Source organism: Colletes latitarsis, unplaced genomic scaffold (assembly GCF_051014445.1).
Source record: "Colletes latitarsis isolate SP2378_abdomen unplaced genomic scaffold, iyColLati1 scaffold0002, whole genome shotgun sequence".
In the NCBI taxonomy this organism is placed as follows: domain Eukaryota; kingdom Metazoa; phylum Arthropoda; class Insecta; order Hymenoptera; family Colletidae; genus Colletes; species Colletes latitarsis.
Genome location: NW_027488365.1, coordinates 7,114,651 through 7,138,087, shown reverse-complemented (window position 1 = coordinate 7,138,087; position 23,437 = coordinate 7,114,651).

The window sequence follows — 23,437 nt, the reverse complement described above, 5'->3', positions numbered from 1 at the left end:
TTTCAGTGTGGTACCACATTACTACGTGATCCAAACCAGAAAAAACCCAGGATCCGTTCAACAAGTATGTGAAGAATGCGAAAGTATGAGTCTCATGAGCGAAAATTCCAGACCTAACCTAGACCTAACATGCGTTATCCGCTAAAATATTGATCCAAACCAGGTTTAATGGACTGTTTCAGTGTGGTACCACACTACTACGTGATCCAAACCAGAAAAAACCCAGGATCTGTTCAACAAGTATGTGAAAAACGCGAAAGTATGAGCCTGATGAGGGCAAATCCCAGACCAATCCCAGACCTAACTTGCGTTGTCCTCTAAGATATTGATGGAAACCAGGTTTAATTGACTGTTTCAGTGTTGTACTTCATTACTACGTGATGCAATCCAGAAAAGGCCCAGGATCTAGCCATCAAGTATGAGAAATATGCGAAAGAACGAGCCTGATGAGAGCAAATCCCAGACCTGACCTAGACCTAACAAGAATTCTTCTCTAAAATATTGATCGAAACCAGGTTTAATTGACTGTTTCAGTGTGGACCCTCATTACTTCGTGATCCAAACCAGAAAAAACCCAGGATCCGTTCAACAAGTATGTGAAGAATGCGAAAGTATGAGTCTGATGAGTGAAAATCCCAGGCCTAACCTAGACCTAACATGCGTTATCTTCAAAAATATTGATCGGAACCTGGTTTAATCGACTGTTTCAGTGTGGTACCACATTACCATGTGATCCAAACCAGAAAATAACCCAGGATCTGTTCAACGAGTATGTGAAGTGTGCGAAAGTATGAGTCTGATGAGGTCAAATCCCAGACCAATCCCAGACTTAACTTGCGTTATCCTCTAAGATATTGATCGAAACCATGTTTAATCGACTGTTTCAGTGTGGTACCACATTACTACGTGATCCAAACCAGAAAAAACCCAGGATCAGTTCAGCAAGTATGAGAAGAATGCGAAAGTATGAGTCTGATGAGTGAAAATCGCAGGGCTAACCTAGACCTAACATGCGTTATCCTCTAAAATATTGATCCAAACCAGGTTTAATTGACTGTTTCAGTATTGTACTTCATTACTACGTGATACAAACCAGAAAAAACCCAGGATCTGTTCAACAAATATGTGAAAAACGCGAAAGTATGAGCCTGATGAGGGCGAATCCCAGACCTATGTCAGACCTAACTTGCGTTGTCCTCTAAGATATTGATGGAAACCAGGTTTAATTGACTGTTTCAGTGTTGTACTTCATTACTACGTGATGCAATCCAGAAAAAGCCCAGGATATAGCCATCAAGTATGAGAAATATGCGAAAGAATGAGCCTGATGAGAGCAAATCCCAGACCTAACCTAGACCTAACATGCGTTATCCTCTAGAATATTTATCAAGACCAGGTTTAATTGAATGTTTCAGTGTGGTACCACTTTACTACGTGATCCAGAGCAGAAAAAACCCTCGATCAGGTCAACATGTATGTTAAAACTGCGAAAGTATGACCCTGATGAGGGCAAATCCCAGGCCTAACCTAGACCAAACTTGCGTTATCCTCTAAAATATTGATCGAAACCAGGTTTAATTGACTGTTTCAGTGTGGTACCACATTACTACGTCATACAATCCAGAAACAGCCCAGGATCTAGCCATCAAGTATGAGAAATATGCGAAAGAATGTGCCTGATGAGAGCAAATCCCAGACCTAACCTAGACCTAACATGAATTATTCTCTAAAATATTGATCGAAACCAGGTTTAATTGACTGTTTCAGTGTTGTACTTCATTACTACGTGATGCAATCCAGAAAAAGCCCAGGATCTAGCCATCAACTATGAGAAATATGCGAAAGAATGAGCCTGATGAGGGCAAATCCTAGACCTAACCCAGACCTAACATGCGTTATCCTCTAAAATGTTTATCAAGACCAGGTTTAATTGAATGTTTCAGTGTAGTATCACACTACTACGTGACCCAAACCAGAAAAAACCCAGGATCTGTTCAACAAGTATGTGAAAAACGCGAAAGTATGAGCCTGATGAGGGCAAATCCCGGACCTATCCCAGACCTAACTTGCGTTATCCTCTAAAATATTGATCGAAACCTGGTTTAATCGACTATTTCAGTGTGGTACCACATTACTATATGATCCAAACCAGAAAATAACCCAGGATCCGTTCAACAAGTATGTGAAGAATGCGAAAGTATGAGTCTGATGAGTGAAAATCCCAGGCCTGACCTAGACCTAACATGCGTTATCCTCTAAAATATTGAGCGAAACCAGGTTTAATGGACTGTTTCAGTGTGGTACCACACTACTACGGGATCCGAACCAGAAAAAACCCAGGATCTGTTCAACAAGTATGTGAAAAACGCGACAGTATGAGCCTGATGAGGGCAAATCCCAGACCTATCCCAGACCTAACTTGCGTTGTCCTCTAAAATATTGATGGAAATCAGGTTTAATTGACTGTTTCAGTGTTGTACTTCATTACTACGTGATGCAATCCAGAAAAAGCTCAGGATCTAGCCATCAAGTATGAGAAATATGCGAAAGAATGAGCCTGATGAGAGCAAATCCCAGACCTATCCCAGACCTAACTTGCGTTATCCTCTAAGATATTGATGGAAACCAGGTTTAATTGACTGTTTCAGTGTTGTACTTCATTACTACGTGATGCTATCCAGAAAAAGCCCAGGATCTAGCCATCAAGTATGAGAAATATGCGAAAGAACGAGCCTGATGAGAGCAAATCCCAGACCTAACCTAGACCTAACATGAATTCTTCTCTAAAATATTGATCGAAACCAGGTTTAATTGACTGTTTCAGTGTGGACCCTCATTACTTCGTGATCCAAACCAGAAAAAACCCAGGATCCGTTCAAAAAGTATGTGAAGAATGCGAAAGTATGAGTCTGATGAGTGAAAATCCCAGGCCTAACCTAGACCTAACATGCGTTATCTTCAAAAATATTGATCGGAACCTGGTTTAATCGATTGTTTCAGTGTGGTACCACATTACCATGTGATCCAAACCAGAAAATAACCCAGGATCTGTTCAACGAGTATGTGAAGTGTGCGATAGTATGAGTCTGATGAGGTCAAATCCCAGACCAATCCCAGACTTAACTTGCGTTATCCTCTAAGATATTGATCGAAACCAGGTTTAATGGACTGTTTCAGTGTGGTACCACATTACTACGTGATCCAAACCAGAAAAAACCCAGGATCCGTTCAACAAGTATCTGAAGAATTCGAAAGTATGAGCCGGCTGAGGGCAAATCCTAGACCTAACCCAAACCTAACATGCGTTATCCTCTAAAATATTTATCAAGACCAGGTTTAATTGACTGTTTCATTGTGGCCCCACATTACTACGTGATCCAAACCAGAAAAAACCCAGGATCCGTTCTACAAGTATGTGAAGAATGCGAAACTATGAGTCTGATGAGTGAAAATCCCAGGCCTAACCTAGACCTAACATGCGTTATCCTCAATAATATTGATCGAAACCTGGTTTAATCGACTGTTTCAGTGTGGTACCACATTACTATGTGATCCAAACCAGAAAGTAACCCAGGATCTGTTCAACGAGTATGTGAAGTGTGCGAAAGTATGAGTCTGATGAGGTCAAATCCCAGACCTATCCCAAACCTAACTATGCGTTATCCTCTAAAATATTGATCAAAACCAGGTTTAATCGACTGTTTCAGTGTGGTACCACATTACTACGTGATCCAAACCAGAAAAAACCCAGGATCCGTTCAACAAGTATGTGAAGAATTCGAAAGTATGAGTCTGAAGAGTGAAAATCCCAGACCTAACCTAGACCTCACATGCGTTATCCTCTAAAATATTGATCCAAACCAGGTTTAATGGACTGTTTCAGTGTGGTACCACACTACTACGTGATCCAAACCAGAAAAAACCCAGGATCCGTTCAACAAGTATGTGAAGAATGCGAAAGTATGAGGCTGATGAGTGAAAATCCTAGGCCTACCCTAGACCTAACATGCGTTATCCTCAAACATATTGATCGAAACCTGGTTTAATCGACTGTTTCAGTGTGGTACCACATTACTATGTGATCCAAACCAGAAAATAACCCAGGATCTGTTCAACGAGTATGTGAAGTGTGCGAAAGTATGAGCCTGATGAAGGCAAATCTTAGACCTAACCCAGACCTAAGATGCGTTATCCTCTAAAATATTTATCCAGAACAGGTTTCATTGAATGTTTCAGTGTGGTACCACTTTACTACGTGATCCAATCCAGAAATAGCCCAGGATCTAGCCATGAAGTATGAGAAATATGCGAAAGTATGAGCCTGATGAGGGCAAATCCTAGACGTAACCCAGACCTAACATGCGTTATCCTCTAAAATATTTATCAAGACCAGGTTTAATTGAATGTTTCAGTGTGGTACCACATTACTACGTGATCCAAACCAGAAAAAACCCAGGATCCGTTCAACAAGTATGTGAAGAATGCGAAAGTATGAGTCTCATGAGCGAAAATTCCAGACCTAACCTAGACCTAACATGCGTTATCCTCTAAAATATTTATCAAGACCAGGTTTAATTGAATGTTTCAGTGTGGACCCTCATTACTTCGTGATCCAAACCAGAAAAATCCCAGGATCCGTTCAACAAGTATGTGAAGAATGCGAAAGTATGAGTCTGATGAGTGAAAATCCCAGGCCTAACCTAGACCTAACATGCGTTATCTTCAAAAATATTGATCGGAACCTGGTTTAATCGACTGTTTCAGTGTGGTACCACATTACCATGTGATCCAAACCAGAAAATAACCCAGGATCTGTTCAACGAGTATGTGAAGTGTGCGAAAGTATGAGTCTGATGAGGTCAAATCCCAGACCAATCCCAGACTTATCTTGCGTTATCCTCTAAGATATTGATCGAAACCATGTTTAATCGACTGTTTCAGTGTGGTACCACATTACTACGTGATCCAAACCAGAAAAAACCCAGGATCAGTTCAGCAAGTATGAGAAGAATGCGAAGGTATGAGTCTGATGAGTGAAAATCGCAGGGCTAACCTAGACCTAACATGCGTTATCCTCTAAAATATTGATCCAAACCAGGTTTAATTGACTGTTTCAGTATTGTACTTCATTACTACGTGATACAAACCAGAAAAAACCCAGGATCTGTTCAACAAATATGTGAAAAACGCGAAAGTATGAGCCTGATGAGGGCGAATCCCAGACCTATGTCAGACCTAACTTGCGTTGTCCTCTAAGATATTGATGGAAACCAGGTTTAATTGACTGTTTCAGTGTTGTACTTCATTACTACGTGATGCAATCCAGAAAAAGCCCAGGATATAGCCATCAAGTATGATAAATATGCGAAAGAATGAGCCTGATGAGAGCAAATCCCAGACCTAACCTAGACCTAACATGCGTTATCCTCTAGAATATTTATCAAGACCAGGTTTAATTGAATGTTTCAGTGTAGTATCACACTACTACGTGACCCAAACCAGAAAAAACCCAGGATCTGTTCAACAAGTATGTGAAAAACGCGAAAGTATGAGCCTGATGAGGGCAAATCCCGGACCTATCCCAGACCTAACTTGCGTTATCCTCTAAAATATTGATCGAAACCTGGTTTAATCGACTATTTCAGTGTGGTACCACATTACTATATGATCCAAACCAGAAAATAACCCAGGATCCGTTCAACAAGTATGTGAAGAATGCGAAAGTATGAGTCTGATGAGTGAAAATCCCAGGCCTGACCTAGATCTAACATGCGTTATCCTCTAAAATATTGAGCGAAACCAGGTTTAATGGACTGTTTCAGTGTGGTACCACACTACTACGGGATCCGAACCAGAAAAAACCCAGGATCTGTTCAACAAGTATGTGAAAAACGCGACAGTATGAGCCTGATGAGGGCAAATCCCAGACCTATCCCAGACCTAACTTGCGTTGTCCTCTAAAATATTGATGGAAATCAGGTTTAATTGACTGTTTCAGTGTTGTACTTCATTACTACGTGATGCAATCCAGAAAAAGCTCAGGATCTAGCCATCAAGTATGAGAAATATGCGAAAGAATGAGCCTGATGAGAGCAAATCCCAGACCTATCCCAGACCTAACTTGCGTTATCCTCTAAGATATTGATGGAAACCAGGTTTAATTGACTGTTTCAGTGTTGTACTTCATTACTACGTGATGCTATCCAGAAAAAGCCCAGGATCTAGCCATCAAGTATGAGAAATATGCGAAAGAACGAGCCTGATGAGAGCAAATCCCAGACCTAACCTAGACCTAACATGAATTCTTCTCTAAAATATTGATCGAAACCAGGTTTAATTGACTGTTTCAGTGTGGACCCTCATTACTTCGTGATCCAAACCAGAAAAAACCCAGGATCCGTTCAAAAAGTATGTGAAGAATGCGAAAGTATGAGTCTGATGAGTGAAAATCCCAGGCCTAACCTAGACCTAACATGCGTTATCTTCAAAAATATTGATCGGAACCTGGTTTAATCGATTGTTTCAGTGTGGTACCACATTACCATGTGATCCAAACCAGAAAATAACCCAGGATCTGTTCAACGAGTATGTGAAGTGTGCGATAGTATGAGTCTGATGAGGTCAAATCCCAGACCAATCCCAGACTTAACTTGCGTTATCCTCTAAGATATTGATCGAAACCAGGTTTAATCGACTGTTTCAGTGTGGTACCACCTTACTACGTGATCCAAACCAGAAAAAACCCAGGATCAGTTCAGCAAGTATGAGAAGAATGCGAAAGTATGAGTCTGATGAGTGAAAATCCCAGGGCTAACCTAGACCTAACATGCGTTATCCTCTAAAATATTGATCCAAACCAGGTTTAATGGACTGTTTCAGTGTGGTACCACACTACTACGTGATACAAGCCAGAAAAAACCCAGGATCTGTTCAACAAGTATGTGAAAAACGCGAAAGTATGAGCCTGATGAGGGCGAATCCCAGACCTATGCCAGACCTAACTTGCGTTGTCCTCTAAGATATTGGTGGAAACCAGGTTTAATTGACTGTTTCAGTATTGTACTTCATTACTACGTGATACAAACCAGAAAAAACCCAGGATCTGTTCAACAAATATGTGAAAAACGCGAAAGTATGAGCCTGATGAGGGCGAATCCCAGACCTATGCCAGACCTAACTTGCGTTATCCTCTAAGATATTGATGGAAACCAGGTTTAATTGACTGTTTCAGTGTTGTACTTCATTACTACGTGATGCAATCCAGAAAAAGCCCAGGATATAGCCATCAAGTATGAGAAATATGCGAAAGAATAAGGCTGTTGAGAGCAAATCCCAGACCTAACCTAGACCTAACATGCGTTATCCTCTAAAATATTTATCAAGACTAGGTTTAATTGAATGTTTCAGTGTGGACCCTCATTACTTCGTGATCCAAACCAGAAAAAACCCAGGATCCGTTCAAAAAGTATGTGAAGAATGCGAAAGTATGAGTCTGATGAGTGAAAATCCCAGGCCTAACCTAGACCTAACATGCGTTATCTTCAAAAATATTGATCGGAACCTGGTTTAATCGATTGTTTCAGTGTGGTACCACATTACCATGTGATCCAAACCAGAAAATAACCCAGGATCTGTTCAACGAGTATGTGAAGTGTGCGATAGTATGAGTCTGATGAGGTCAAATCCCAGACCAATCCCAGACTTAACTTGCGTTATCCTCTAAGATATTGATCGAAACCAGGTTTAATCGACTGTTTCAGTGTGGTACCACCTTACTACGTGATCCAAACCAGAAAAAACCCAGGATCAGTTCAGCAAGTATGAGAAGAATGCGAAAGTATGAGTCTGATGAGTGAAAATCCCAGGGCTAACCTAGACCTAACATGCGTTATCCTCTAAAATATTGATCCAAACCAGGTTTAATGGACTGTTTCAGTGTGGTACCACACTACTACGTGATACACGCCAGAAAAAAACCCAGGATCTGTTCAACAAATATGTGAAAAACGCGAAAGTATGAGCCTGATGAGGGCGAATCCCAGACCTATGCCAGACCTAACTTGCGTTGTCCTCTAAGATATTGATGGAAACCAGGTTTAATTGACTGTTTCAGTGTTGTACTTCATTACTACGTGATACAAACCAGAAAAAACCCAGGATCTGTTCAACAAATATGTGAAAAACGCGAAAGTATGAGCCTGATGAGGGCGAATCCCAGACCTATGCCAGACCTAACTTGCGTTGTCCTCTAAGATATTGATGGAAACCAGGTTTAATTGACTGTTTCAGTGTTGTACTTCATTACTACGTGATGCAATCCAGAAAAAGCCCAGGATATAGCCATCAAGTATGAGAAATATGCGAAAGAATGAGCCTGTTGAGAGCAAATCCCAGACCTAACCTAGACCTAACATGCGTTATCCTCTAAAATATTTATCAAGACCAGGTTTATTTGAATGTTTCAGTGTGGTACCACTTTACTACGTGCTCCAGAGCAGAAAAAACCCTCGATCAGGTCAACATGTATGTTAAAACTGCGAAAGTATGACCCTGATGAGGGCAAATCCCAGGCCTAACCTAGACCTAACTTGCGTTATCCTCTAAAATATTGGTCGAAACCAGGTTTAATTGACTGTTTCAGTGTGGTACCACATTACTACGTCATACAATCCAGAAACAGCCCAGGATCTAGCCATCAAGTATGAGAAATATGCGAAAGAATGTGCCTGATGAGAGCAAATCCCAGACCTAACCTAGACCTAACATGAATTATTCTCTAAAATATTGATCGAAACCAGGTTTAATTGACTGTTTCAGTGTTGTACTTCATTACTACGTGATGCAATCCAGAAAAAGCCCAGGATCTAGCCATCAAGTATGAGAAACATGCGAAAGAATGAGCCTGATGAGGGCAAATCCTAGACCTAACCCAGACCTAACATGCGTTATCCTCTAAAATGTTTATCAAGACCAGGTTTAATTGAATGTTTCAGTGTAGTATCACACTACTACGTGACCCAAACCAGAAAAAACCCAGGATCTGTTCAACAAGTATGTGAAAAACGCGAAAGTATGAGCCTGATGAGGGCAAATCCCGGACCTATCCCAGACCTAACTTGCGTTATCCTCAAAAATATTGATCGAAACCAGGTTTAATCGACTGTTTCAGTGTGGTACCACATTACTGCGTGATCCAAACTAGAAAAAAACCCAGGATCTCGTCAACGAGTATGTGAAGTGTGCGAAAGTATGAGTCTGATGAGGGCAAATCCCAGACCTATCCAAGACCTAACATGCGTTATCCTCTAAAATATTTATCAAGACCAGGTTTAATTGATTGTTTCAGTGTGGACCCACATTACTACGTGAACCAAACCCGAAAAAACCCAGGATCCGTTCAGTAAGTATGTGAGGAATGCGAAACTATGAGTCTGATGAGTGAAAATCCCAGGCCTAACCTAGACCTAACATGCGTTGTCCTCAAAAATATTGATCGAAACCTGGTTTAATCGACTGTTTCAGTGTGGTACCACATTACTATGTGATCCAAACCAGAAAATAACCCAGGATCTGTTCAACGAATATGTGAAGTGTGCGAAAGTATGAGTCTGATGAGGGCAAATCCCAGACCTATCCCAGACCTAACATGCGTTATCCTCTAAAATGTTTATCAAGACCAGGTTTAATTGAATGTTTCAGTGTAGCATCACACTACTACGTGACCCAAACCAGAAAAAACCCAGGATCTGTTCAACAAGTATGTGAAAAACGCGAAAGTATGAGCCTGATGAGGGCAAATCCCGGACCTATCCCAGACCTAACTTGCGTTATCCTCTAAAATATTGATCGAAACCTGGTTTAATCGACTGTTTCAGTGTGGTACCACATTAGTATGTGATCCAAACCAGAAAATAACCCAGGATCTGTTCAACGAGTATGTGAAGTGTGCGATAGTATTAGTCTGATGAGGGCAAATCCCAGACCTATCCCAGACCTAACATGCGTTATCCTCTAAAATATTTATCAAGACCAGGTTTAATTGATTGTTTCAGTGTGGACCCACATTACTACGTGATCCAAACCAGAAAAAACCCAGGATCTGTTCGACAAGTATGTGAAAAACGCGAAACTGTGAGCCTGATGAGGGCAAATATTAGACCTAACCTTGACCTAACATGCGTTATCCTCTAAAATTTTTATCCAGACCAGGTTTCATTGAGTGTTTCAGTGTGGTACCACTTTACTACGTGATCCAATCCAGAAATAGCCCAGGATCTAGCCATGAAGTATGAGAAATATGCGAAAGTTTCAGCCTGATGAGGGCAAATCCTAGACCTAACCCAGACCTAACATGCGTTATTCTCTAAAATATTTATCAAGACCAGGTTTAATTGAATGTTTCAGTGTGGTACCACATTACTATGTGATCCAAACCAGAAAATAACGCAGGATCCGTTCAACAAGTATGTGAAGTGTACGAAAGTATGAGCCTGATGAGAGCAAATCCCATACCTAACCTAGACCTAACATGAATTATTCTCTAAAATATTGGTCGAAACCAGGTTTAATTGACTGTTTCAGTGTGGTCCCACATTACTACGTGACCCAAACCAGAAAAAACCCAGGATCCGTTCAACAAGTATGTGAAAAACGCGAAACTGTGAGCCTGATGAGGGCAAATCTTAGACCTAACCCTAAGATGCTTTATCCTCTAAAATATTTATCCAGAACAGGTTTCATTGAATGTTTCAGTGTGGTACCACTTTACTACGTGATCCAATCCAGAAATAGCCCAGGATCTAGCCATGAAGTATGAGAAATATGCGATAGTAAGAGCCTGATGACGGCAAATCCTAGAAATATCCCAGACCTAACTTGCGTTATCCTCTAAAATATTGATCGAAACCAGGTTTAATTGACTGTTTCAGCGTGGTACCACATTACTACGTGATACAATGCAGAAACGGCCCAGGATCTAGCCATGAAGTATGAGAAATATGCGAAAGTATGAGCCTGATGAGGGCAAATCCTAGACGTAACCCAGACCTAACATGCGTTTGCCTCTAAAATATTTATCAAGACCATGTTTAATTGAATGTTTCTGTGTGGTACCACATTACTACGTCATCCAAACCAGAAAAAAACCCAGGATCCGTTCAACAAGTATGTGAAGAATGCGAATGTATGAGTCTGATCAGTGAAAATCTCAGGCCTTACATAGACCTAACTTGCGTTGTCCTCTAAAATATTGATGGAAACCAGTTTTCATTGACTGTTTCAGTGTGGAACTACATTACTACGTGATGCAATCCAGAAAAAGCCCAGGATCCGTTCAACAAGTATGTGAAGAAAGCGAAAGTATGAGTCTGATGAGGGCTAATCCCAGACCTATCCCAGACCTAACATGCGTTATCCTCAAAAATATTGATCGAAACCAGGTTTAATCGACTGTTTCAGTGTGGTACCACATTACTGCGTGATCCAAACCACAAAAAACCCAGCATCAGTTCGACAAGTATGTGAAAAACGCGAAACTGTGAGCCTGATAAGGGCAAATCTTAGACCTAACCTTGACCTAACATGCGTTATCCTCTAAGATTTTTATCCAGACCAGGTTTCATTGAATCTTTCAGTGTGGTACCACTTTACTAAGTGATCCAATCCAGAAATAGCCCAGGATCTAGCCATGAAGTATGAGAAACATGCGAAAGTATGAGCCTGATGAGGGCAAATCCCAGACCTAACCCAGACCTAACATGCGTTATTCTCTAAAATATTTATCAAGATCAGGTTTAATTGAATGTTTCAGTGTGGTACCACATTACTACGTGTTCCAAACCAGATAAAACCCAGGATCCGTTCAACAAGTATGTGAAGAAGGCGAAAGTATGAGCATGATGAGGGCAAATTCTAGACCTGATCCAGACCTAACATGCGTTATCCTCTAAAATATTTTTCAAGACCAGGTTTAATTGACTGTTTCAGTGTGGTCCCACATTACTACGTGATCCAAACCAGAAAAAACCCAGGATCCGTTCTACAAGTATGTGAAGAATGCGAAAGTATGAGTCTGATGAGTGAAAATCCCAGGCCTAACCTAGACCTAACATGCGTTATCCTCAAAAATATTGATAGAAACCTGGTTTAATCGACTGTTTCAGTGTGGTACCACATTACTATGTGATTCAAACCAGAAAGTAACCCAGGATCTGTTGAACGAGTATGTGAAGTGTGCGAAAGTATGAGTCTGATGAGGTCAAATCCCAGACCAATCCCAGAGTTAACTTGCGTTATCTTCTAAGATATTGATCGAAACCAGGTTTAATCGACTGTTTCAGTGTGGTACCACCTTACTACGTGATCCAAACCAGAAAAAACCCAGGATCAGTTCAGCAAGTATGAGAAGAATGCGAAAGTATGAGTCTGATGAGTGAAAATCCCAGGGCTAACTTAGACCTAACATGCGTTATCCTCTAAAATATTGATCCAAACCAGGTTTAATGGACTGTTTCAGTGTGGTACCACACTACTACGTGATACAAGCCAGAAAAAACCCAGGATCTGTTCAACAAGTATGTGAAAAACACGAAAGTATGAGCCTGATGAGGGCGAATCCCAGACCTATGCCTGACCTAACTTGCGTTGTCCTCTAAGATATTGGTGGAAACCAGGTTTAATTGACTGTTTCAGTATTGTACTTCATTACTACGTGATACAAACCAGAAAAAACCCAGGATCTGTTCAACAAATATGTGAAAAACGCGAAAGTATGAGCCTGATGAGGGCGAATCCCAGACCTATGCCAGACCTAACTTGCGTTGTCCTCTAAGATATTGATGGAAACCAGGTTTAATTGACTGTTTCAGTGTTGTACTTCATTACTACGTGATGCAATCCAGAAAAAGCCCAGGATATAGCCATCAAGTATGAGAAATATGCGAAAGAATGAGCCTGTTGAGAGCAAATCCCAGACCTAACCTAGACCTAACATGCGTTATCCTCTAAAATATTTATCAAGACCAGGTTTAATTGAATGTTTCAGTGTGGTACCACTTTACTACGTGATCCAGAGCAGAAAAAACCCTCGATCAGGTCAACATGTATGTTAAAACTGCGAAAGTATGACCCTGATGAGGGCAAATCCCAGGCCTAACCTAGACCTAACTTGCGTTATCCTCTAAAATATTGGTCGAAACCAGGTTTAATTGACTGTTTTAGTGTGGTACCACATTACTACGTCATACAATCCAGAAACAGCCCAGGATCTAGCCATCAAGTATGAGAAATATGCGAAAGAATGTGCCTGATGAGAGCAAATCCCAGACCTAACCTAGACCTAACATGAATTATTCTCTAAAATATTGATCGAAACCAGGTTTAATTGACTGTTTCAGTGTTGTACTTCATTACTACGTGATGCAATCCAGAAAAAGCCCAGGATCTAGCCATCAAGTATGAGAAATATGCGAAAGAATGAGCCTGATGAGGGCAAATCCTAGACCTAACCCAGACCTAACATGCGTTATCCTCTAAAATGTTTATCAAGACCAGGTTTAATTGAATGTTTCAGTGTAGTATCACACTACTACGTGACCCAAACCAGAAAAAACCCAGGATCTGTTCAACAAGTATGTGAAAAACGCGAAAGTATGAGCCTGATGAGGGCAAATCCCGGACCTATCCCAGACCTAACTTGCGTTATCCTCAAAAATATTGATCGAAACCAGGTTTAATCGACTGTTTCAGTGTGGTACCACATTACTGCGTGATCCAAACTAGAAAAAAACCCAGGATCTCGTCAACGAGTATGTGAAGTGTGCGAAAGTATGAGTCTGATGAGGGCAAATCCCAGACCTATCCCAGACCTAACATGCGTTATCCTCTAAAATATTTATCAAGACCAGGTTTAATTGATTGTTTCAGTGTGGACCCACATTACTACGTGAACCAAACCCGAAAAAACCCAGGATCCGTTCAGTAAGTATGTGAGGAATGCGAAACTATGAGTCTGATGAGTGAAAATCCCAGGCCTAACCTAGACCTAACATGCGTGGTCCTCAAAAATATTGATCGAAACCTGGTTTAATCGACTGTTTCAGTGTGGTACCACATTACTATGTGATCCAAACCAGAAAATAACCCAGGATCTGTTCAACGAATATGTGAAGTGTGCGAAAGTATGAGTCTGATGAGGGCAAATCCCAGACCTATCCCAGACCTAACATGCGTTATCCTCTAAAATGTTTATCAAGACCAGGTTTAATTGAATGTTTCAGTGTAGTATCACACTACTACGTGACCCAAACCAGAAAAAACCCAGGATCTGTTCAACGAGTATGTGAAAAACGCGAAAGTATGAGCCTGATGAGGGCAAATCCCGGACCTATCCCAGACCTAACTTGCGTTATCCTCTAAAATATTGATCGAAACCTGGTTTAATCGACTGTTTCAGTGTGGTACCACATTAGTATGTGATCCAAACCAGAAAATAACCCAGGATCTGTTCAACGAGTATGTGAAGTGTGCGATAGTATTAGTCTGATGAGGGCAAATCCCAGACCTATCCCAGACCTAACATGCGTTATCCTCTAAAATATTTATCAAGACCAGGTTTAATTGATTGTTTCAGTGTGGACCCACATTACTACGTGATCCAAACCAGAAAAAACCCAGGATCTGTTCGACAAGTATGTGAAAAACGCGAAACTGTGAGCCTGATGAGGGCAAATATTAGACCTAACCTTGACCTAACATGCGTTATCCTCTAAAATTTTTATCCAGACCAGGTTTCATTGAATGTTTCAGTGTGGTACCACTTTACTACGTGATCCAATCCAGAAATAGCCCAGGATCTAGCCATGAAGTATGAGAAATATGCGAAAGTTTCAGCCTGATGAGGGCAAATCCTAGACCTAACCCAGACCTAACATGCGTTATTCTCTAAAATATTTATCAAGACCAGGTTTAATTGAATGTTTCAGTGTGGTACCACATTACTATGTGATCCAAACCAGAAAATAACGCAGGATCCGTTCAACAAGTATGTGAAGTGTACGAAAGTATGAGCCTGATGAGAGCAAATCCCATACCTAACCTAGACCTAACATGAATTATTCTCTAAAATATTGGTCGAAACCAGGTTTAATTGACTGTTTCAGTGTGGTCCCACATTACTACGTGACCCAAACCAGAAAAAACCCAGGATCCGTTCAACAAGTATGTGAAAAACGCGAAACTTTGAGCCTGATGAGGGCAAATCTTAGACCTAACCCTAAGATGCTTTATCCTCTAAAATATTTATCCAGAACAGGTTTCATTGAATGTTTCAGCGTGGTACCACATTACTACGTGATACAATGCAGAAACAGCCCAGGATCTAGCCATGAAGTATGAGAAATATGCGAAAGTATGAGCCTGATGAGGGCAAATCCTAGACGTAACCCAGACCTAACATGCGTTTGCCTCTAAAATATTTATCAAGACCATGTTTAATTGAATGTTTCAGTGTGGTACCACATTACTACGTCATCCAAACCAGAAAAAACCCAGGATCCGTTCAACAAGTATGTGAAGAATGCGAATGTATGAGTCTGATCAGTGAAAATCTCAGGCCTTACATAGACCTAACTTGCGTTGTCCTCTAAAATATTGATGGAAACCAGTTTTCATTGACTGTTTCAGTGTGGAACTACATTACTACGTGATGCAATCCAGAAGAAGCCCAGGATCCGTTCAACAAGTATGTGAAGAAAGCGAAAGTATGAGTCTGATGAGGGCTAATCCCAGACCTATCCCAGACCTAACATGCGTTATCCTCAAAAATATTGATCGAAACCAGGTTTAATCGACTGTTTCAGTGTGGTACCACATTACTGCGTGATCCAAACTAGAAAAAAACCCAGGATATCGTCAACGAGTATGTGAAGTGTGCGAAAGTATGAGTCTGATGAGGGCTAATCCCAGACCTATCCCAGACCTAACATGCGTTATCCTCTAAAATATTTATCAAGACCAGGTTTAATTGAATGTTTCAGTGTGGTACCACATTACTACGTGATCCAAACCACAAAAAACCCAGCATCAGTTCGACAAGTATGTGAAAAACGCGAAACTGTGAGCCTGATAAGGGCAAATCTTAGACCTAACCTTGACCTAACATGCGTTATCCTCTAAGATTTTTATCCAGACCAGGTTTCATTGAATGTTTCAGTGTGGTACCACTTTACTAAGTGATCCAATCCAGAAATTGCCCAGGATCTAGCCATGAAGTATGAGAAATATGCGAAAGTATGAGCCTGATGAGGGCAAATCCTAGACCTAACCCAGACCTAACATGCGTTATTCTCTGAAATATTTATCAAGATCAGGTTTAATTGAATGTTTCAGTGTGGTACCACATTACTACGTGTTCCAAACCAGAAAAAACCCAGGATCCGTTCAACAAGTATGTGAAGAAGGCGAAAGTATGAGCATGATGAGGGCAAATTCTAGACCTGATCCAGACCTAACATGCGTTATGCTCTAAAATATTTTTCAAGACCAGGTTTAATTGACTGTTTCAGTGTGGTCCCACATTACTACGTGATCCAAACCAGAAAAAACCCAGGATCCGTTCTACAAGTATGTGAAGAATGCGAAAGTATGAGTCTGATGAGTGAAAATCCCAGGCCTAACCTAGACCTAACATGCGTTATACTCAAAAATATTGATAGAAACCTGGTTTAATCGACTGTTGCAGTGTGGTACCACATTACTATGTGATTCAAACCAGAAAGTAACCCAGGATCTGTTCAACGAGTATGTGAAGTTTGCGAAAATATGAGTCTGATGAGTGAAAATCCCAGGGCTAACCTAGACCTAACATGCGTTATCCTCTAATATATTGATCCAAACCAGGTTTGATTGACTGTTTCAGCGTGGTACCACATTACTACGTGATACAATCCAGAAACAGCCCAGGATCTAGCCATGAAGTATGAGAAATATGCGAAAGTATGAACCTGATGAGGGCAAATCCTAGACCTAACCCATACCTAACATGTGTTATCCTCTAAAATATTTATCAAGACCAGGTTTAATTGAATGTTTCAGTGTGGTACCACTTTACTACGTGATCCAAAGCAGAAAAAACCCTCGAGCAGGTCAACATGTATGTTAAAACTGCGAAAGTATGACCCTGATGAGGGCAAATCCCAGGCCTAACCTAGACCTAACTTGCGTTATCCTCTAAAATATTGATCGAAACCAGGTTTAATTCGCTGTTTCAGCGTGGTACCGCATTACTACGTCATACAATCCAGGAACAGCCCAGGATCTAGCCATCAAGTATGAGAAATATGCGAAAGAATGAGCCTGATGAGAGCAAATCCCAGACCTAACCTAGGCCTAACATGAATTATTCTCTAAAATATTGATCGAAATCAGGTTTAATCGACTGTTTCAGTGTGGTACCACATTACTATGTGATCCAAACAAGAAAATAACCCAGGATCTGTTCAACGAGTATGTGAAGTGTGCGAAAGTATGAGTCTGATGAGGTCAAATCCCAGACCTATCCCAAACCTAACTATGCGTTATCCTCTAAAATATTGATCAAAACCAGGTTTAATCGACTGTTTCAGTGTGGTACCACATTACTACGCGATCCAAACCAGAAAAAACCCAGGATCCGTTCAACAAGTATGTGAAGAATGCGAAAGTATGTGTCTGAAGAGTGAAAATTCCAGACCTAACCTAGACCTAACATGCGTTATCCTCTAGAATATTGATCCAAACCAGGTTTAATGGACTGTTTCAGTGTGGTACCACACTACTACGTGATCCAAACCAGAGAAAACCCAGGATCATTCAACAAGTATGTGAAAAACACGAAAGTATGAGCCAGATGAGGGCAAATCCCAGACCTATCCCAGACCTAACTTACGTTGTCCTCTAAGATATTGATGGAAACCAGGTTTAATTGACTGTTTCAGTGTTGTACTTCATTACTACGTGATGCAATCCAGAAAAAGCCCAGGATCTAGCCATCAAGTATGAGAAATATGCGAAAGAACGAGCCTGATGAGAGCAAATCCCTGACCTAACCTAGACCTAACATGAATTATTCTCTAAAATATTGATCGAAACCATGTTTAATCGACTGTTTCAGTGTGGTACCACATTACTATGTGATACAAACCAGAAAATAACCCAGGATCTGTTCAACGAGTATGTGAAGTGTGCGAAAGTATGAGTCTGATGAGGGCAAATCCCAGACCTATCCCAAACCTGACTATGCGTTATCCTCTAAAATATTGATCAAAACCAGGTTTAATCGACTGTTTCAGTGTGGTACCACATTACTACGTGATCCAAACCAGAAAAAACCCAGGATCCGTTCAACAAGTATGTGAAGAATGCGAAAGTATGAGGCTGATGAGTGAAAATCCCAGGCCTAACCTAGACCTAACATGCGTTATCCTCAAAAATATTGATCGAAACCTGGTTTAATTGACTGTTTCAGCGTGGTACCACATTACTACGTGATACAAACCAGAAACAGCCCAGGATCTAGCCATGAAGTATGAGAAATATGCGAAAGTATGAGCCTGCTGAGGGCAAATCCTAGACCTAACCCAAACCTAACATGCGTTATCCTCTAAAATATTTATCCAGACCAGGTTTCATTGAATGTTTCAGTGTGGTACCACTTTACTACGTGATCCAATCCAGAAATAGCCCAGGATCTAGCCATGAAGTATGAGAAATATGCGAAAGTATGAGTCTGATCAGTGAAAATCCCACGGCTAACCTAGACCTTACATGCGTTATCCTCTAAAATATTTATCAAGACCAGGTTTAATTGAACGTTTCAGTGTGGTACCACATTACTACGTGTTCCAAACCAGAAAAAACCCAGGATCCGTTCAACAAGTATGTGGAGAAGGCGAAATTATGAGTCTGATCAGTGAAAATCTCAGGCCTTACCTAGACCTAACTTGCGATGGCTTCAAAAATATTGATGGAAACCAGGTTTCATTGACTGTTTCAGTGTGGTACTACATTACTACGTGATGCAATCCAGAGAAAGCCCATGATCTAGCCATCAAGTATGAGAAATATGCGAAAGAATGAGCCTCATGAGAGCAAATCCCAGACCTAACCTAGACCTAACATGCGTTATCCTCTAAAATATTGAGCGAAACCAGGTTTAATGGACTGTTTCAGTGTGGTACCACATTACTACGTGATACAATCCAGAAACAGCCCAGGATCTAGCCATGAAGTATGAGAAATATGCGAAAGTATGAGCCTGCTGAGGGCAAATCCTAGACCTAACCCAAACCTAACATCCGTTATCCTCTAAAATATTTGTCAAGACCAGGTTTAATTGACTGTTTCAGTGTGGCCCCACATTACTACGTGATCCAAACCAGAAAAAACCCAGGATCCGTTCTACAAGTATGTGAAGAATGCGAAACTATGAGTCTGATGAGTGAAAATCCCAGGCCTAACCTAGACCTAACATGCGTTATCCTCAATAATATTGATCGAAACCTGGTTTAATCGACTGTTTCAGTGTGGTACCACATTACTATGTGATCCAAACCAGAAAGTAACCCAGGATCTGTTCAACGAGTATGTGAAGTGTGCGAAAGTATGAGTCTGATGAGGTCAAATCCCAGACCTATCCCAAACCTAACTATGCGTTATCCTCTAAAATATTGATCAAAACCAGGTTTAATCGACTGTTTCAGTGTGGTACCACATTACTACGTGATCCAAACCAGAAAAAACCCAGGATCCGTTCAACAAGTATGTGAAGAATTCGAAAGTATGAGTCTGAAGAGTGAAAATCCCAGACCTAACCTAGACCTCACATGCGTTATCCTCTAAAATATTGATCCAAACCAGGTTTAATGGACTGTTTCAGTGTGGTACCACACTACTACGTGATCCAAACCAGAAAAAACCCAGGATCCGTTCAACAAGTATGTGAAGAATGCGAAAGTATGAGGCTGATGAGTGAAAATCCTAGGCCTACCCGAGACCTAACATGCGTTATCCTCAAACATATTGATCGAAACCTGGTTTAATCGACTGTTTCAGTGTGGTACCACATTACTACGTGATCCAAACCAGAAAATAACCCAGGATCTGTTCAACGAGTATGTGAAGTGTGCGAAAGTATGAGCCTGATGAGGGCAAATCTTAGACCTAACCCAGACCTAAGATGCGTTATCCTCTAAAATATTTATCCAGAACAGGTTTCATTGAATGTTTCAGTGTGGTACCACTTTACTACGTGATCCAATCCAGAAATAGCCCAGGATCTAGCCATGAAGTATGAGAAATATGCGATAGTAAGAGCCTGATGAGGGCAAATCCTAGACCTATCCCAGACCTAACTTGCGTTATCCTCTAAAATATTGATCGAAACCAGGTTTAATTGACAGTTTCAGCGTGGTACCACATTACTACGTGATACAATGCAGAAACAGCCCAGGATCTAGCCATGAAGTATGAGAAATATGCGAAAGTATGAGCCTGATGAGGGCAAATCCTAGACGTAACCCAGACCTAACATGCGTTATCCTCTAAAATATTTATCAAGACCAGGTTTAATTGAATGTTTCAGTGTGGTACCACATTACTACGTGATCCAAACCAGAAAAAACCCAGGATCCGTTCAACAAGTATGTGAAGAATGCGAAAGTATGAGTCTCATGAGCGAAAATTCCAGACCTAACCTAGACCTAACATGCGTTATCCTCTAAAATATTGATCCAAACCAGGTTTAATGGACTGTTTCAGTGTGGTACCACACTACTACGTGATCCAAACCAGAAAAAACCCAGGATCTGTTCAACAAGTATGTGAAAAACGCGAAAGTATGAGCCTGATGAGGGCAAATCCCAGACCAATCCCAGACCTAACTTGCGTTGTCCTCTAAGATATTGATGGAAACCAGGTTTAATTGACTGTTTCAGTGTTGTACTTCATTACTACGTGATGCAATCCAGAAAAGGCCCAGGATCTAGCCATCAAGTATGAGAAATATGCGAAAGAACGAGCCTGATGAGAGCAAATCCCAGACCTAACCTAGACCTAACAAGAATTCTTCTCTAAAACATTGATCGAAACCAGGTTTAATTGACTGTTTCAGTGTGGACCCTCATTACTTCGTGATCCAAACCAGAAAAAACCCAGGATCCGTTCAACAAGTATGTGAAGAATGCGAAAGTATGAGTCTGATGAGTGAAAATCCCAGGCCTAACCTAGACCTAACATGCGTTATCTTCAAAAATATTGATCGGAACCTGGTTTAATCGACTGTTTCAGTGTGGTACCACATTACCATGTGATCCAAACCAGAAAATAACCCAGGATCTGTTCAACGAGTATGTGAAGTGTGCGAAAGTATGAGTCTGATGAGGTCAAATCCCAGACCAATCCCAGACTTAACTTGCGTTATCCTCTAAGATATTGATCGAAACCATGTTTAATCGACTGTTTCAGTGTGGTACCACATTACTACGTGATCCAAACCAGAAAAAACCCAGGATCAGTTCAGCAAGTATGAGAAGAATGCGAAAGTATGAGTCTGATGAGTGAAAATCGCAGGGCTAACCTAGACCTAACATGCGTTATCCTCTAAAATATTGATCCAAACCAGGTTTAATTGACTGTTTCAGTATTGTACTTCATTACTACGTGATACAAACCAGAAAAAACCCAGGATCTGTTCAACAAATATGTGAAAAACGCGAAAGTATGAGCCTGATGAGGGCGAATCCCAGACCTATGTCAGACCTAACTTGCGTTGTCCTCTAAGATATTGATGGAAACCAGGTTTAATTGACTGTTTCAGTGTTGTACTTCATTACTACGTGATGCAATCCAGAAAAAGCCCAGGATATAGCCATCAAGTATGAGAAATATGCGAAAGAATGAGCCTGATGAGAGCAAATCCCAGACCTAACCTAGACCTAACATGCGTTATCCTCTAGAATATTTATCAAGACCAGGTTTAATTGAATGTTTCAGTGTGGTACCACTTTACTACGTGATCCAGAGCAGAAAAAACCCTCGATCAGGTCAACATGTATGTTAAAACTGCGAAAGTATGACCCTGATGAGGGCAAACCCCAGGCCTAACCTAGACCTAACTTGCGTTATCCTCTAAAATATTGATCGAAACCAGGTTTAATTGACTGTTTCAGTGTGGTACCACATTACTACGTCATACAATCCAGAAACAGCCCAGGATCTAGCCATCAAGTATGAGAAATATGCGAAAGAATGTGCCTGATGAGAGCAAATCCCAGACCTAACCTAGACCTAACATGAATTATTCTCTAAAATATTGATCGAAACCAGGTTTAATTGACTGTTTCAGTGTTGTACTTCATTACTACGTGACCCAAACCAGAAAAAACCCAGGATCTGTTCAACAAGTATGTGAAAAACGCGAAAGTATGAGCCTGATGAGGGCAAATCCCGGACCTATCCCAGACCTAACTTGCGTTATCCTCTAAAATATTGATCGAAACCTGGTTTAATCGACTATTTCAGTGTGGAACCACATTACTATGTGATCCAAACCAGAAAATAACCCAGGATCCGTTCAACAAGTATGTGAAGAATGCGAAAGTATGAGTCTGATGAGTGAAAATCCCAGGCCTGACCTAGACCTAACATGCGTTATCCTCTAAAATATTGAGCGAAACCAGGTTTAATGGACTGTTTCAGTGTGGTACCACACTACTACGGGATCCGAACCAGAAAAAACCCAGGATCTGTTCAACAAGTATGTGAAAAACGCGACAGTATGAGCCTGATGAGGGCAAATCCCAGACCTATCCCAGACCTAACTTGCGTTGTCCTCTAAAATATTGATGGAAACCAGGTTTAATTGACTGTTTCAGTGTTGTACTTCATTACTACGTGATGCAATCCAGAAAAAGCTCAGGATCTAGCCAACAAGTATGAGAAATATGCGAAAGAATGAGCCTGATGAGAGCAAATCCCAGACCAATCCCAGACTTAACTTGCGTTATCCTCTAAGATATTGATCGAAACCATGTTTAATCGACTGTTTCAGTGTGGTACCACATTACTACGTGATCCAAACCAGAAAAAACCCAGGATCAGTTCAGCAAGTATGAGAAGAATGCGAAAGTATGAGTCTGATGAGTGAAAATCGCAGGGCTAACCTAGACCTAACATGCGTTATCCTCTAAAATATTGATCCAAACCAGGTTTAATGGACTGTTTCAGTGTGGTACCACACTACTACGTGATACAAGCCAGAAAAAACCCAGGATCTGTTCAACAAGTATGTGAAAAACGCGAAAGTATGAGCCTGATGAGGGCGAATCCCAGACCTATGCCAGACCTAACTTGCGTTGTCCTCTAAAATATTGATCCAAACCAGGTTTAATGGACTGTTTCAGTG